Raw genomic sequence first — 18,399 nt, forward strand, 5'->3', positions numbered from 1 at the left:
ATTAGCAAAAATACAAAATGAAAGGCAGGTGGCCAAGGATAGTAAAACAAATCCTAAAAAATTCTTCAAGCATATAAATGCAAAAAAGCCAAGGTCTGAACATGTAGGACCCCTAGATAATGGTAATGGGGAGTTGATCACAGGGGATCAAGAGAAGGCAGAGTTACTAAATGGGTTCTTTAGCTCTGTATATACAACAGAAGAAAGAGCAGCTCATGTAGCCGGTGCCAGTGCTGTTAATATATCGGCTGATATACTGAATTGGATGAATGTAGAGATGGTCCAAGCTAAATTAAATAAAATAAATGTGCACAAGGCTCCGGGACCAGATGGGTTACACCCTAGAATTCTTAAAGAGCTTAGTTCAGTTATTTCTGTCCCCCTTTTCATAATATTCAGAGAATCTCTAGTGACTGGTATAGTGCCAAGGGACTGGCGCAGGGCAAATGTGGTGCCTATTTTCAAAAAGGGCTCTAGGTCTTCCCCGGGTAATTATAGACCAGTAAGCTTAACATCCATCGTGGGGAAAATGTTTGAGGGGCTATTGAGGGACTATATACAGGATTATGTGGCAATAAATAGCATTATAAGTGACAGCCAGCACGGTTTTACTAAGGACAGAAGTTGTCAAACTAACCTAATCTGTTTTTATGAAGAGGTGAGCAGAAGTCTAGACAGAGGGGCCGCTGTGGATTTAGTGTTTTTGGACTTTGCAAAGGCATTTGACACTGTCCCCCATAGACAGAGAGTTGTGGTCAATGATTCCTTCTCTGAATAGTCACCGGTTATAAGTGGTGTACCCCAGGGTTCAGTGCTGGGACCACTATTATTCAACTTATTTATTAATGATATAGAGGAAGGGATTAATAGCACTATTTCTATTTTTGCAGATGACACCAAGCTATGTAATATAGTTCAGACTATGGAAGATGTTCATGAATTACAGGCAGATTTAAACAAACTAAGTGTTTGGGCGTCCACTTGGCAAATGAAGTTTAATGTAGATAAATGTAAAGTTATGCATCTGGGTACCAACAACCTGCATGCATCATATGTCCTAGGGGGCGCTACACTGGCGGATTCACTTGTTGAGAAGGATCTGGGTGTACTTGTAAATCATAAACTCAATAACAGCATGCAGTGTCAATCAGCTGCTTCAAAGGCCAGCAGGATATTGTCGTGTATTAAAAGAGGCATGGACTCGCGGGACAGGGATGTAATAATGCCACTTTACAAAGCATTAGTGAGGCCTCATCTAGAATATGCAGTTCAGTTCTGGGCTCCAGTTCATAGAAAGGATGCCCTGGAGTTGGAAAAAATACAAAGAAGAGCAACGAAGCTAATAAGGGGCATGGAGAATTTAAGTTATGAGGAAAGATTGAAAGAATTAAACCTATTTAGCCTTGAAAAAAGACGACTAAGGGGGGGACATGATTAACTTATATAAATATATTAATGGCACATACAAAAAATATGGTGATATCCTGTTCCTTGTAAAACCCGCTCAAAAAACAAGGGGGCACTCCCTCCGTCTGGAGAAAAAAAGGTTCAAGCTGCAGAGGCGACAAGGCTTCTTTACAGTGAGAACTGTGAATCTATGGAATAGCCTACCGCAGGAGCTGGTCACAGCAGGGACAGTAGATGGCTTTAAAAAAGGGTTAGATAATTTCCTAGAACAAAAAAATATTAGCTCCTATGTGTAGAAATTTTTCCTTCCCTTCCCTTCCCTTGGTTGAACTTGATGGACATGTGTCTTTTTTCAGCCGTACTAACTATGTAACTATGTAACTATGTAACTTTGTGAGCATCCGTGAATGACAGCCTGTTTAGAAATAAGTCAATTATATGCATACATAAATGTAAGATACTACAGACTACATGAAGGTACATCAGAGTGAAATCACCCCCAGACGAAGGCATTAGCGCCGAAACGCGCGTTGGGGTGGACCTTGGCTGCATTCACTCTGCTCAGTCACCATGGGTATGTGAGACCTCATTGATTTTGTGAACCTTTACTTACCTTGTTACTGATTTCACTCTGCATGTTCCGATCCCTTGTATTCATTATGTCAACTGGCATCTGTGCTGTCATAATTGTTTTCTCATGATCACAAAAATATCTGATGTACCTTCATGTAGTCTGTAGTATCTTACATTTATATATGCATATAATTGACTTATTTCTAAACAGGCTGTCATTCACGGATGCTCACATACATCTACTACTTCTTTCAAGGGACGCACATGCATTTCTTTCACTTTTCTCTTGCATAGTTATATGGTCTGGCTTAATATATCAGCCAAGGATCCCTGTTTTTATTGTGGATTTATGGATTCTTTTTATATGTGCTTTCATTGTTAATAAAGTATTTTTTTGTACATTTACTACTTCATAGTTTCACAGTGTTAATTTTTCTCTTTTGGTCTTGTAGTTTGAATATGGTGGGTAAAATATATACTGGGACCTACCACCAACATTCAACACTTTGGTACATTTACCTGCCATTCTTTAAGGTGTAAATATGTTATAAAGTTAAATCATTCATTTGTGTTGTGACTCAGCTTTGTCTAGTGTGAGTGCTTTTTTAGCATGATATGTCATCACAAAAAGTACTGCCACTGTTTTCGTATGTGACAGAGAGCCTTTGGTCCCCAAGGAATTGATACCTAGCGGTCATTTCAATTTCTATTGTTGCACCACTGTCAGTGTAAGAAATTAGTTTAGACATAAACACATACACAGAGGCGCAACTTGAAGTTCCTGGATCGCAATTACAACCCTTTAACATGGTCCTGCACCTATCATGCGCCATTTGTAATAATAGTGTATTCTCATGTGGTAAAGAGGCTTAAACCCCATCAGGCACCATAGCCAGGAGCAACTGCTACCAATTGTACCCTCTATAGCTAAACCCCTACACAGACATGTGAATGCCAGTGTGTTAATAATTTATAATTTTTTTGCAACTAATAATATTATATAACACATCATATACATTATGATTTCTCTCTGACGTAGTAGCTTCTAATATAACAAAGAAATTATTCTCTTTCATGAAATACAAATTTAGTAGGATATTTTCCTCTGAACCAAGATTTTATTTTCTGGAAAAAAAATGCACTTGCATAAATATTCCCCAGGAGATTTAGAAATTCGTGTTTCCAATGTCAACAAATTTTCAAACAGATGCAGGCTTTCTTCTCTCTATATCGTCCATTTAAATCATTGCCAGAATGTTTGATCCAATGCCTATGAGAATGCAATGCATATCCACCATTCCCAGGGGGCTTACGAGAGCATTCCACTACTTTTTATTTTTAAAGGTGAAGTCACAGAGGTGTACAGCGTCTGATGTTTCATTCATACATTAAAATAATTTATCTTCTTCATTAGTAGAACAATGATTTTAAGGCCCATCTGTTATCCGGTGCTGATGCAAAATAAAAAAGAAAGTTACAGATGATGAACACAACAAACAGTGTTTTAATCTTCATCAGTGCCTGAGAAATGTGCCCTGAGTCACTTAAGAGGTCAGTGTCAACAGCTGGCTGTCTGGCTGCCCAGCTAACAATGTGATAGAATAATATAGGGCTTAATGTCTGACTGCTCAATGTAAGTTTTAATATTTCCATGCCAGTAGGAATGAGGTTTGAATACCATAATAGTTTGTTACCTCGATATATTCAATGTCCATAGTATTAATTATGGTTACATTATTAAAGGGGTACTCTATTAGGCCTCATGCTCACTTCCGTTGGCCATCGTACGGGCGTTAATGACGGATCCGTGAAACACAGATGGCACACAGATGGCTTCCGTGTTCAGTCCGTTGTTTCACGGACCAAATTGATGAAAAGACCGAGATTGTTCGGTCAAAAACGGACAGGAGTAAGACCTGGCCTATTTTTGACGGAATGGCCACACGGTTGCGTTAAAACAACGGAAGTGTGCATGGCCCCATTGAAATGAATGTGTTAGGGTGCTATCCGTTAAAACACGGATATCACCCTGAAGAAAAAAACTGAAGTGGGCATGAGGCCTTAGTATATAACTAACATTAACAGGGCAGTCCTTTCTATTTGGTGACATCATTGGGAACCTCCCTCTATTAGCCAGATCAGAGAGCTACTGAAAAGAGCCCACTTGTTCACAATGATTTAACACCCACATGTATTACATGGTTTCCATTTAGATGTAATATTACATTTCCTTAGGGTTTTGAGCAGACTGAATTGAAGAAATCAGTTCAACCAGGGCGAGCAGCCTCATAAAAGAAAGGTGGACAACTAAATTAAATAACAGAGTACTAGAAGTTTATTATAATATACCGACTGATGAAATCAGGATCCCATGTTCTGGTCTCATGGACCTTGCTTACAAGTGGGGAGGACATGGGGAATATCCATAGAGATCTATGCCTGCAAGCCACATTAATAGGTGAGCAAATGTAACCCCCAATAACTGCCCTTCTCAGAATTCGGAGCTCAAGGATTCAATATTAACAATATATGAGATCACAAATATGTCAGCTCAAATGGGCAAGTCTGTGTCACATAATGGGTCTTTGTATTTTATATCTTCGTTGTTACTCTAAATTTGATAGTAATTCTACAGACCTGTGTTGTGCTTTACCCCTGTTTTGAACCTCATTCTACAGTACAAAATAGTATGGCACAGTGTAAATACATATTATTATTATTCTCATTATTATTATTATTATTATTATTATTATAGAGATCCATTTCTTAGCCAGATCAGTAAGTTACTGAAAAGAGGGCTGCTAATAGTAATATATTATTTTACACATTTACATTTTTAGTAATGCCCTTCGGGAGACCCCTTTATTGCTAACAGAACCACTTCTCCTCTCATTTCTCTAGAATTTGTACGGTCAGTTTATATTATTGAACAAGCAAAGCATCACATAAAGTCAATATATGCATGACAACACTTGGCCGACTGTAGTATAACTAAGTATTCTTCTATGAGAGCTTTTATATTGTGCTACATTACATGTACATACAGATGTAGCCATTTTTACCTTGACCTTTAACACATTAAATACACAGTGGAAAAAAACATTAACTTCACCTTTTAAATGATTTTCAATGGCTTAAAGAGGCTCTGTCACCGCATTATAAGTGCCCTATCTCCTATATAAGAAGATCAGCGCTATAATGTAGGCGACAGTAATGCTTTTTATTTAGAAAAACGATCTATTTTAAACCACTTTATGAGTGATTTTTTGCTTTATGCTAATGAGTTTCTTAATGCCCAAGTGGGCGTGTTTTACTTTAGACCAAGTGGGCGTTGTACAGAGGAGTGTATGACGCTGACCAATCAGCGTCATACACTTCTCTCCATTCATTTACACTGCACTAGCGATATCGTTATATCGTTGTAATAACGGGGGGTAGGGAAACGGACAAGTGAGCCCTAGTCTACCCGCCACTCTGTCCCTGCCTACTTGCAACGACCCGCCCTAGGCGACGGGGTACAACTGGGCGGCGGTCCCTGCGCTCAGTAAGTGCACGACAAACACGACAAACATACAAGGGAATACAAACAAGGGAAGGGGCAGTTGCCCACGGCAACACCGTGAGCAACAAGAGTGGTGAACGAGCCGAGTCAAGCAAGGAGTGTGCGAGGTACCAAACGAAGAGCAGAAGAGTAGTCAGAAAGCCAGGGTCAGTATGGAGCAGGATCAAAATAGAAGGAGTTGTAGCTGGGCCAGGAAACCACACGAAAAGAATCACAAGCACCGAGGGACAGGAAGGGCAGGCTTAAATAGACCGAGGGCGGGAGCTAGCTGAGTCTGGCCAGGTTGCGATAGGCTCTCCCACTCCTAAGCCTGCCAGCCTGAGTGGTGGAAGCTGGAGTCAGTCTCAGGGATGTAGATTCAGGTGCTGACTGATTAATTATGGGAGTTAACCCCAAAGCTGTGCCTGGCAGATCCTTTACAGTACCCCCCTTTTATGAGGGGCCACCGGACCCTTTCTAAGTGGACCTGGCTTACTGGGGAAACGCAGGTGGAACCTCCTGACCAATACACCAGCGTGAACATCCCGGGCGGGTACCCAAGTCCTCTCCTCGGGCCCGTATCCTCTCCAATGGACCAGGTACTGGAGGGAGCCTTGGAGCATCTTGCTGTCCACAATCTTGGCCACCTCGAATTCCACCCCCTCAGGGGTGAGGACGGGAACAGGAGGTCTCCTCGAGGGAGCCAAGGACGGGGAGCAGCGTTTAAGGAGGGAGGCATGAAACACGTCGTGTATACGAAAAGACGGGGGTAACTCCAGCCGGAAGAAGACAGGATTGAGGACCTCAATGACCTTATACGGCCCAATAAACCGGGGAGCAAACTTCTTGGACGGAACCTTGAGACGCAAGTTCCTAGACGACAACCACACCAGATCCCCGACCATAAACAGGGGGTTAGCAGAACGTTTTCTATCAGCCTGAGTTTTTTGTACGCTCTGGATGCCTCTAGGTTCTTCTGAACCTGGGCCCAGACTGTGCACAGTTCCCGATGAACGACCTCTACCTCGGGATTGTTGGAACTACCAGGTGAAACGGAGGAGAACCGTGGATTAAACCCAAAATTACAGAAAAAGGGGGAGACCCCTGATGAGTTACTGACCCGGTTATTAAGGGAAAATTCGGCGAGGGGAATGAATGAGACCCAATGATATTGACAGTCAGAGACAAAACAGCTTAAATATTGTTCTAGAGATTGATTAGTCCTCTCAGTTTGGCCATTGGTTTCAGGATGGAAGGCAGAGGAGAAGGACAGATCAATCTCCAACTTCATACAGAAGGCTCTCCAAAACAATGAAACAAATTGTACCCCTCTGTCCGAAACAATATTGACAGGGACCCCATGGAGACGCAGGATGTGTTTGACAAACAAGGTAGCCAACGTCTTGGCGTTGGGTAGTTTCTTGAGGGGCACAAAGTGGCACATCTTACTGAAGCGGCCTACTACCACCCACACCACCGACTTGCCTTGGGATGGAGGCAAATCGGTGATAAAATACATGGAGATATGTGTCCAAGGTCTCTGGGGAATGGGCAACGAACGCAGTAAGCCTGCTGGTCGGGACCTGGGAGTCCTGGACCTAGCACAAACCTCACAAGCGGCGACGTAGGCCTTAACGTCTTTAGGCAACCCAGGCCACCAATAGTTTCTAGTAATGAGGTGTTTGGTACCCAGGATGCCTGGATGACCAGATAGTGCGGAGTCATGATTTTCCCTAAGTACCCTTTGCCGGAATTGCAGGGGAACAAACAGCTTGTTCTCAGGAAGGTTCCCGGGAGCTGAACCTTGATCAGCAGCAATTTCAGAGACTAAATCAGAATCGATTGAGGAAATGATTATACCTGGAGGCAAAATACAAGCAGGATCTTCCTCCGAAGGAGTGCTGGCCATGAAGCTACGCGACAGTGCATCAGCCTTAATATTTTTAGACCCAGCCCTATAGGTAACCCAAAAAATGAATCTGGTAAAAAATAACGCCCATCGAGCTTGTCTCGGGTTTAGCCTCCGGGCAGATTCTAGGAAAACCAGATTCTTGTGGTCGGTAAGGACCGTTACCTGGTGCCTAGCCCCCTCCAGGAAGTGGCGCCACTCTTCAAATGCCCATTTAATGGCTAAGAGTTTGCGGTTGCCAATATCATAGTTACTCTCAGTTGGCGAAAACTTCCTGGAGAAGTAGGCACAGGGGCGGAGATGGGTGAGGGACCTGGTACCCTGGGACAAGACAGCCCCCACTCCCACCTCAGATGCGTCAACTTCCATGATAAATGGCTCCATTTGGTTGGGCTGAACCAGCACCGGGGCCGAGATAAAGCACTTCTTAAGGACCTCAGAAGCCTGGACAGCCTCAGGAGGCCAGTGGAGGAGATCAGCTCCTTTGCGAGTGAGGTCCGTAAGAGGCTTAGCGATGACCGAGAAGTTAGCAATAAATCTCCTGTAATAATTAGCGAACCCCAAAAAACACTGTAACGCCTTCAGGGAGGCAGGTTGGACCCATTCCGCCACAGCCTGAACCTTGACGGGGTCCATGCAGAATTCATGAGGAGTGAGGATTTGACCCAAAAATTGTATTTCCTGTACCCCAAACACACATTTTTCGGTTTTGGCAAACAGTTTGTTTTCCCGAAGGACCTGGAGCACCTTCCTGACATGCTCAATGTGGGAGGACCAGTCCTTGGAAAACACCAGTATGTCATCAAGGTACACTACAAGAAATATCCCCAGGTAATTTCTCAAAATCTCATTTATGAAATTCTGGAAGACCGCAGGGGCATTACACAACCCAAAGGGCATGACGAGGTATTCGAAATGGCCTTCGGGCGTGTTAAACGCAGTCTTCCACTCATCCCCCTCTTTGATGCGGATAAGGTTATACGCCCCCCGTAGATCCAACTTAGAGAACCATTGGGCCCCCTGAAGCTGATTGAAGAGATCAGGAATCAAAGGAAGGGGATACTGGTTCCTTACCGTGACCTTATTCAGGCTACGGTAGTCAATGCATGGCCTAAGACTACCATCCTTCTTCCCTACGAAGAAGAAGCCAGCACCTACCGGAGAAGTAGAGGGACGAATGTAACCCTTGGCCAGGCATTCCTGGATATACTCTCTCATGGCTTCACGTTCGGGACAAGAAAGATTAAATATCCTACCCTTAGGAAGCTTAGCTCCTGGTACCAATTCGATAGCGCAATCGTATTCTCTATGAGGAGGTAACACTTCGGAGGCCTCCTTAGAGAAAACATCAGCGAAGTCCTGAACAAACTCGGGTAGCGTGTTCGCCTCCTCAGGGGGAGAAATAGAATTAACAGAAAAACATGACGTAAAACATTCATTACCCCATTTGGTTAGCTCCCCAGTATTCCAGTCAAATGTGGAATTATGCAACTGCAACCAGGAAAGGCCTAGAACCAAATCGTACGATAATCCCTGCATCAACAGTACAGAGCACTGCTCCAAATGCATGGAGCCAACAAGGAGTTCAAAAACAGGGGTATGCTGTGTAAAATAACCATTAGCAAGAGGAGTGGAGTCGATACCCACTACCGGGACAGGTTTAGGCAAATCAATCAGAGGCATAGCAAGAGACATAGCAAATTCCACAGACATGATATTAGTAGAGGACCCTGAATCCACGAAGGCACTGCCGGTAGCAGACCTACCACCAAAAGAGACCTGAAAGGGAAGCAAGATCTTAGTACGTTTCCTATTTACGGGAAATACCTGTGCGCCCAAGTGACCTCCCCGATGATCACTTAGGCGCGGAAGTTCTCTGGCTGCATTCTTACGCTTAGGACAGTTGTTCACTTGATGCTTGTCATCCCCACAGTAGAAGCAGAGACCATTCTTCCTGCGGAATTCTCTACGTTGTTGGGGGGACACGGAGGCCCCGAGTTGCATAGGTATCTCTGAGTCTTTTGGGGAGGAACGACGCAACGGAACTTCAGGAGGCATCATGGGGGAGTCGGAGGAGAAAACACATAAACGTTCACGTTGTCGTTCCCTGAGACGTCGGTCAAGTCGTACCGCTAAAGCCATAACCTGGTCTAGGGAGTCAGAAGAGGGATAGCTAACTAGCAGGTCTTTCAGGGCATTGGACAGACCCAACCTAAACTGGCACCTTAAGGCAGGGTCATTCCACCGAGAAGCTACACACCACTTCCTAAAGTCAGAACAATACTCCTCAACAGGTCTCTTACCCTGATGTAAGGTCACCAGCTGACTCTCGGCAAAGGCAGTCCTGTCAGTCTCGTCATAAATAAGTCAGAGAGCAGAAAATAAACAATCAACGGAGGAAAGTTCAGGGGCGTCAGGAGCCAAGGAGAAGGCCCACTCTTGGGGCCCTTCCTGGAGCCGAGACATAATTATACCCACCCGCTGGCTCTCAGAACCTGAGGAATGAGGCTTTAAACGAAAGTAAAGCCTACAACTCTCCCGAAAGGAGAGAAAAGCCCTCCGGTCCCCTGAGAACCGGTCGGGCAACTTGAGGTGGGGTTCAAGAGGTGAGGTGAGGGGAACTACCAAGGTAGCATCAGGCTGGTTGACCCTCTGAGCCAGGGCCTGGACCTGTAGGGAGAGACCCTGCATTTGCTTAGTCAGGGTCTCACGGGGGTCCATAGTGGTGTCAGGGACCAGGGTAGACTAGGTATGGGCTTGTGATTATGTAATGACGGGGGGTAGGGAAACGGACAAGTGAGCCCTAGTCTACCCGCCACTCTGTCCCTGCCTACTTGCAACGACCCGCCCTAGGCGACGGGGTACAACTGGGCGGCGGTCCCTGCGCTCAGTAAGTGCACGACAAACACGAAAAACATACAAGGGAATACAAACAAGGGAAGGGGCAGTTGCCCACGGCAACACCGTGAGCAACCAGAGTGGTGAACGAGCCGAGTCAAGCCAGGAGTGTGCGAGGTACCAAACGAAGAGCAGAAGAGTAGTCAGAAAGCCAGGGTCAGTATGGAGCAGGATCAAAATAGAAGGAGCTGTAGCTGGGCCAGGAAACCACACGGAAAGAATCACAAGCACCGAGGGACAGGAAGGGCAGGCTTAAATAGACTGAGGGCGGGAGCTAGCTGAGTCTGGCCAGGTTGCGATAGGCTCTCCCACTCCTAAGCTTGCCAGCCTGAGTGGTGGAAGCTGGAGTCAGTCTCAGGGATGTAGATTCAGGTGCTGACTGATTAATTATGGGAGTTAACTTCGAAGCTGTGCCTGGCAGATCCTTTACAATCGTTATGTGCAGCTGCATACACAAACACTAACATTACTGTAGTGTCCTGATAATGAATATACATCACTACCAGCCTGGACGTGATGTTTATTCAGAATCCTGACACTTCTGAATCTTTTCTGTGAGATTCCAGCAAGGCAAGTGTAATTTCATTTGAAATGACAGGTTACATCTCACAGAAAAGGTTCAAAAGTGTCAGGATTCTGAATAAACATCACGTCCAGGCTGGTAGTGATGTATATTCATTATCAGGACACTGCAGTAATGTTAGTGTTTGTGTATGTAGCTGCACATAACGATAACTATATCGCTAGTGCAGTGTAAATGAATGGAGAGAAGTGTATGACGCTGATTGGTCACTGATTGGTCAGCATCATACACTCCTCTGTACAGCGCCCACTTGGTCTAACGTAAAAACACGCCCACTTGGGCATGAAGAAACTCATTAGCATAAAGCTAAAAATCGCTCATAAAGTGGTTTAAAATAGATTGTTTGTCAAAATAAAAAGCATTACTGTCACCTACATTACAGCACCGATCTCCTTATATAGGAGATAGGGCACTTATAATGTGGTGACAGAGCCTCTTTAAGTGATAAGTTATCACGCTGCAGACAGTTATCACAGTCAAGATAAAGATTGCTACAGCTGTAACTATTGAATGAAGACTTCTGCACCCGCACCTACTACTTGAGCTGTTATCTAGCCATGACATTAAGGAGCAATCGTCCTCTAAGCAGGGCTGTCTCTATTCATGGGTCCTAATCTGCCTAATGGAAAATTCAATATTAACCCCTTCGTGCTCAGTCACGTACTATTCCGTCATGGTAAGCACATCGTTTGCGCTCCATGACGGAATAGTACGTCACGGGAGAAACTGTCCTTTCTGCCGTCTTCCTGACACATACAAGAGCTGTGACAGCTGCTGTTTCGTACAGCAGTTGCCACAGCTCCTATAGTGGGGACCGATCGCAGTGTCCCCGCTGATTAACCCCTTAGAAGCCGTGTTCAATAGTCATCGATGGCCCGCTACATAATTATTTCATTATTTATCCGGCGCAGTGAACGCCATAAAAGAAAATAATAATAAACCATACAAGAATCACAATTGTTTGGTCACTTCACCTTCCAAAAAATGGAATAAAAACAGATCAAAAAGCCGCATGTATCTAAAAGTACTGATCAAAACTACAGTTCGTTACACAAAAAAACACAAAAAACAAGTCCTCACACGGCTTTCTTGATGGAAAAATAAAAAAGTTCTGGCTCTTAGAATATGGCAACACAAAAAGTAAATGATTTTTTACAAAAAGTATTTTATTGTGCAAACGCCATAAGACATAAAAAAAAATATAAACATATGGTATAGCCGTAATCGTATTGACCCGCAAAATAAAGTGAATATGTCATTTATAGTGCACGGTGAACGCTGTAAAAAAAATAGAATAAAAGACAATAGTAGAATCGCATGCACCTAATGAAAACTACAATGAATTCCTCAAGGGGGTCTAGTTTAAAAAATAGGGTCACTTTTGGGGGTTTTCCACTGTTTTGACACCACAAGGCCTCTTCAAACCGGATATGGTGCCTAATAAAAAGGAAGCCTCAAAATTCACTACGTGCTCCTTTGCTTCTGAGGCCAGTGCTTACCACACTAGGGCCACATGTGGGATATTTCTCAAAACGAAAGAATCTGGGCAATAAGTATTGCGTTGTGTTTCTCTGGTAAAACCATATGTTTTACAGAAAAAAATGTAATATAAAGGATTTTCTGACAAAAAAAAGAAATATGTAATTTTCACCTCTACTTTGCTTTAAATTCCTGTGAAACACCTAAAGGGTTCATAAACTTTCTAAATGCTGTTGTGAATACTTTGTGGGGTCTAGTTTCTTAAATAGGGTATTTGATAGGGGTTTCTAATATATAGGTCCCTCAAAGCAACTTCAGAACTGAACTGGAACCTAAAAAAAAAATGAGGCAATACTTTGCTTCTTACATTATACTGATAATGAGCAGTGCCCACCCTGAGATGACCCCAGTTTCGACCGTTTGTATAAACTGAAACCCCTATTAGACCATTTCAGTGCACGGTTTTCCCAAGCTCATACCCCCCGAGAAGTGTATTTCTATTGATGAGTCCTTAAAAGGGAGGCTTCAATTCTGCCAGTACCTGCCGAGTAAGAGGGCAAGGTATGGCGGGAAGATGTATAAACTGTGTGAGAGTGCATGAGGGTATACCTACAAATTTAGGATATATAAAAGGAAGGACACCAGTATTCAGCCCCCAGAATGCCCCCCCCCCCCCCCCTTACTGGGAGTTACTGCAAAAATTGTGTGGGATTTGGTGCACCCACTGCTGGACCAGGGTTACCACCTCTACCTGGATAATATTTATACCATCGTCCCACTATTCAAGTGCTTTGCTTCCAGAAGTACTGCGGCATGCCCCACTGCAAGAAAAAATCTCAGAGGCCTCCCTAAGACTCTACTTGGGCAAACACTCAGAAGGGGTGGGAGCAGGGCACATTCTAGCAGCAACATATTGTGTGTCAAGTACAAGGACAAGAGAGATGTCCTTGTATTGACAACAATACATGGCCACACCAGTACCCATGTACCTGTACGAGGTGCCAGTACAGAGACCCCCAAACCAGACTGCATCCTGGACTTCAATAGGTACATGGGAGGGGTGGACTTGTCAGATCAAGTCCTGAAGCCCTACAGTGCCATGCGGTGTGGTATAAGAAGCTGGCCATGCACATCATACCGATGGCATTATACAATGCGTACGTGCTACGTCGATGTACAGGCCAGAGGGGAACTTTCCTGGAAATTCAAGAGGTGGTTAACAAGAACCTAATCTTTAGGGACCAAGAAGGGGGGCACCCAGTACTTCTGGAAGCAAGGCCACACACATCGTACCAGGGCAACATTTTCCAGGAGATGTTCCCCAAACGCGCAAGAAGGGAAAAAGTCAAAAGAGGTGCAAAGTCTGCTATAAGAGGGGGATAAGGTAGGACACAATATATCAATGTGACACGTGTCCCGAAAAACCAGGGCTCTGTATGAAAGAGTTTTAAAATTTATCATACATCCCTTGATTTTTAATCTACCCCAGTTTTACTTACCCTGATGCACTCCGCACAGCTTATCCCCCTCATCTTTCCCTTCTGAGCCCTGCTGTGGGCCCAGGCAGCTGTTAACAGCCACATGTAGGTTTTTGCCATACCCGGGAGAACCCACATTACAGTTTATGGGGTGAATGTCTCCGGTGGCACACGCTGGGCACAATATATCACACACTGAAATGGCATATATGTAAAGAAAATTGCAAATCTCACGCTACACAATCTGCTGTGCATTATCTTTTACACAATACCTGTGGGGTCAAAATGCTCACTACACCTCTAGATGAATGTCTTAAGGGTTGTAGTTTTTAAAACAGGGTCACTTCTCTGGGGTTTCAACTGTACTGGTACCTCAGGGGCTTCTGCATACATGACTTAGCACCAGAAAATCCCCAATAGGCCAAATGGTGGTCCTTTCCTTCTGAGCCCTCCCATGGGCCCAAACGGAGGTTTATCACTACAAATGATGTATTGTCGCACTCAGGACATATTGGGAAACAAAATTAGGTATTTTATTCCTTGTGAAAATAAGAAATTTTGAGCCAAAACTACATCTTATTGGAAAACATTATTTTTTTTTTTTAATTCACAGCCCAATTCAAATAAATTCTGTGAAAAAACTGTGTCACAACACCCATAAATGAATTCCTTGAGGGTTTACAAAATGGGGTCACTTCTGGTGGGTTTCCATTGCTAATGTGACATGGCACCCGAAAACCAATCCAGCAAAATTTGGACTCCAAAGAACACAAAGTGCTCCTTCCTTTCTGAGCCATGGGCCAAACAGCAGTTTATCACCACCAATGGGGTATTGCTGCACTTAGGAGAAATTGGGCAACAAAATGGGGTATTTTTTTTCCTGTGAAAATAAGAAATATTGATAAAAAATGACATCATTTTTTTTTAATTTCACAGGCAAATTCAAATACGGGCTGTGAAAAAACTGTGGGGTCAAAATTGTCACAACACCCATAAATGAATTCCTTGAGGGTGTAGTTTCCAAAATAGGGTCACTTTTTGGGGATTCCTACTGTTTTGGCACCTCAACACCTCTTCAAACTTGGCATGCTGACTAAAATAAATTCTAAGAAAAAAAAAAAGAGACCCCAAAATGCACTAGGTTCTTCTTTGCTTCTGGGGCTTGTTTTTTAGTCCACAAGCACACACTTGAGCCACATGTAGGGCATTTATAAAAACTGCAGAATCGGGACAATGCATATTTAGTAGTGTTTCTCTGGTAAAACCTTCTGTGTTACAGAAAAAAATTGAATAAAATTGAAATTCAGCAAGTATAATGAAATTTGCAAATTTCACCTTCACTTTTCTTTAATTCCTGTGAAATGCCTAAAGGGTTACAAAAAACAGTCTAAATTCTGTTTTGAATACTTTGAGGGGTGTCGTTTTTAAAATGGAGTGTTTTATGGGGGTTTCTAATTCATAGGCTTCTCAAAGCCTCTTCAGAACTGAACAGCTACCTTAAAAAAAAGGCTTTTGAAATTGTCTTAAAAATATGAGAAATTGCTGTTTATGTTTTAAGCCTTGTAGCGTCTAAGAAAAATTAAAGAATGTTCAAAAAACAATGCCAATCTAAAGTAGACATATAGAAACTATTTTGGGTGGTATAACCATCAGTTTTACAAGCAGATGCATTTAAATTCAGAAAATGAAATTTTTTCTGAATTTTCTCTAAATTTTGCAATTTTTCACAAATAAACCTTGAATATATGGACCAAATTTTACCACTAACATAAAGCCCAATGTCTCATGAGAAAAAAATCTCAGAATCGCTTGGATAGGATTAAGCATTCTGAAGTTATTACCACATAAATTGAAATATGTCAGATTTCAAAAATGGGCTCTGAGCCTTAAGGCCTAAACAAGGTTGCGTCCTTAAGGGGTTAAACTATTTTTCTTTGACAAGATATCTCCCAAATTTTGCGATTATCCTTCAAAATTCAATATGAATTTCCCAATATACAACAATTACAAAAGTCATTCTCAACCCACTGATTTATTTTTCCCTTTGCTCATAGATTTGTCCAAATGTAGGAATTTATGTATTCATCACATATGCGGGTGTTGAATATATCAGTAAATAAAATAAGGCACCAAGTCTCATAGAGCTTACTATGAAAATAGGATCCACATGTGGTACACATATTACACATTGTCAATTCCCATGCGTAAAATCAATTATTTATATGCAGGGCCAGCCTTAGAATTTATGTCGCCCCGTGCAAAATGTTCTTTTGGCGCCCCACCCCATTATAAAAAAAATGTCTCATGAAAAAGTAGAATGCCCCCCACAGTATAATGCCCTTTTTAGTGCCCCCACATAGTATAATGAACTTTATAGTGCCCCCACACAGAAGAATACCCCCTTTGGTGACCCCACACAGTATAATAATCCCTAAGTGCCCACACATAGTATATTGCCCCTACACACTATAATGCCCCTTTAGTGCCACCATACAGTATAATGCCCCCATAGCTGCCCAATACAGTATAATAATAATATTTAATAATATATTATAACCCCTTTAAGTACACAGTATTTTGTACTCTAAGTGTGCCCACACAGTATAATGCCCCCTAACTTACACACACAATATATTATCCCCTGTAGTGCCCCTTTGCAGTAGAATGTCCCCTTAGTGCCCCCACACAGTATAATGCTCCCTTAGTCCCCGCCGCAGTAAAATGCCCCATAAGTGCCCCCACAAAGTATAATGCCCCCCTTTAGTTATCCAACACAGCATAATGGCTTTTAGTGACCACCAAACAGTATAAAGCCCTCTTGTGACCCCCACATAGTATAAATAATGCCCCCTTATGCCTCCCCACACACAATATAATGGCCACCTTATGCCCCCACTGTCACACAGCATAGTTATGCCCACCCCACACAGTATACAGCCCCCCAACAGCCCCCTTACACCCCCGCTGTGCCACTGTGTAATTTAATAATTATGTATAAATAATATCTGCCTTGCAGCCTGGAGACCCGGGAACCGAGCGGTGGTGGATTTTACTCACCACTTGTCTGTTCTGGCCCCGGTGCTGCACTGTCACACACACTAGTGGCAAGACGTGACCCCTTATCTAAAAAGTAACATTTATTGTATTTATTTAAAACGATACAAAAAATAAACACCCTGGTGTGAAAGTGTTTAAAGGGAACCTTTCACTAGCATTTCACCTATCCTAACCCCTTGCTGCTGCTGTCAAATGTTCATTGCCATTATCCCCTCCCCTAAACTCATCCTCCCACCGTAAATAACGGTCTGTAAATATTTTGCGCCTTTTATGGTAATAATCTGGCAGTCTAGTTTGTTCCTCTTCTTATGATCGCCCACCGCCGAAAAACGCCCCGCTCTGAGTGCCAAAATCTTGTCTGAGATGGCGCGCATCCGTCATGTATGATCCGACACACTTCCCTGCTTCGTCCGGGCCTCAAATCTAGTTACTGCACATTCGCCGCTATGGTGTCTCGACATCGATGCAGAAGCACAGATTTCCATGTGTGCTGTGGGGAGGCAAGGAGCTGTCAATCAAAAGAAAGGAGCGGGGTTAACTCGGAAAGGCTTGAGGAATGAAGGTATGACTCTTTTCAACTGAAGATATGACTCTTTTATGCTCAATAGCATATGGCACAGGAACACAAAAAAATTGCATACTAAAGGTACAGAGCCTTCTAAAAAGATAATTATAGGCTGCATTAAAATTATTTTTCATCCACTTCCACCAGGTATTGCTGGTTTAATAGGTGAAATGCTGGTGACAGGTTCTCTTTAAAATACAATTCTCAGTCTCAGGACTGTATCCACTAGTGTCACTTTCTTTTTGTGTGCACTTTGGACCGACTAACATCTACACAACTCCCACACTAGCCTGGACCCTGATCACAAGTCCTCTTATTTGTGTGGGAGTTGAAGTCCCTATATTAATTTCACTGCTCCTTAATTAATATAGGGACAATCTGCCAGAATTGTATAGAAGCTCTGTGAGTCTGGAGGCCGCTCTTGTCAGAGCAAACCAGCAGCCTCCAACATATACAGAGGAAAGGACTTCATCTCCCACTCAAACAAGAGGACTTGTGATCAGGCTAGTGTGGGAATTGTGTAGCTGTTAGTTGGTCCCTAGTGCACCCAAAAGGAACGTGACACTAGTGGATACAGTCAGACTCTAACTCTGGTCAGAATTGTATTTTAACCAGTTGCGGACCGCCTATAGACTATAAATGTCCAGGGTCTGCAATTAACTCTGCAGGGCCGTTCCAGAACCTCCTGCAGAGTTAGCAGGTTTGCCGCTCCCTGGCAGCATTTAGCTCCGTGATGCAGCTGTCTCTAGACAGCTGTATCATGGAACATTAACCGGGGACCACTCAGCGTGGTCTCCGGTCATGTGATCGTTGTGACAACAATCACATTGCTCCTATTAGCAGCGCTTACGCGCTGACTGTGAGGAGTTCTGTGGTACAGTTGTCTAGAGACAGCTGATATCATGAAGC

The sequence above is a fragment of the Rhinoderma darwinii genome, chromosome 4 (genome assembly GCF_050947455.1).
Source record: "Rhinoderma darwinii isolate aRhiDar2 chromosome 4, aRhiDar2.hap1, whole genome shotgun sequence".
NCBI lineage: Eukaryota > Metazoa > Chordata > Amphibia > Anura > Rhinodermatidae > Rhinoderma > Rhinoderma darwinii.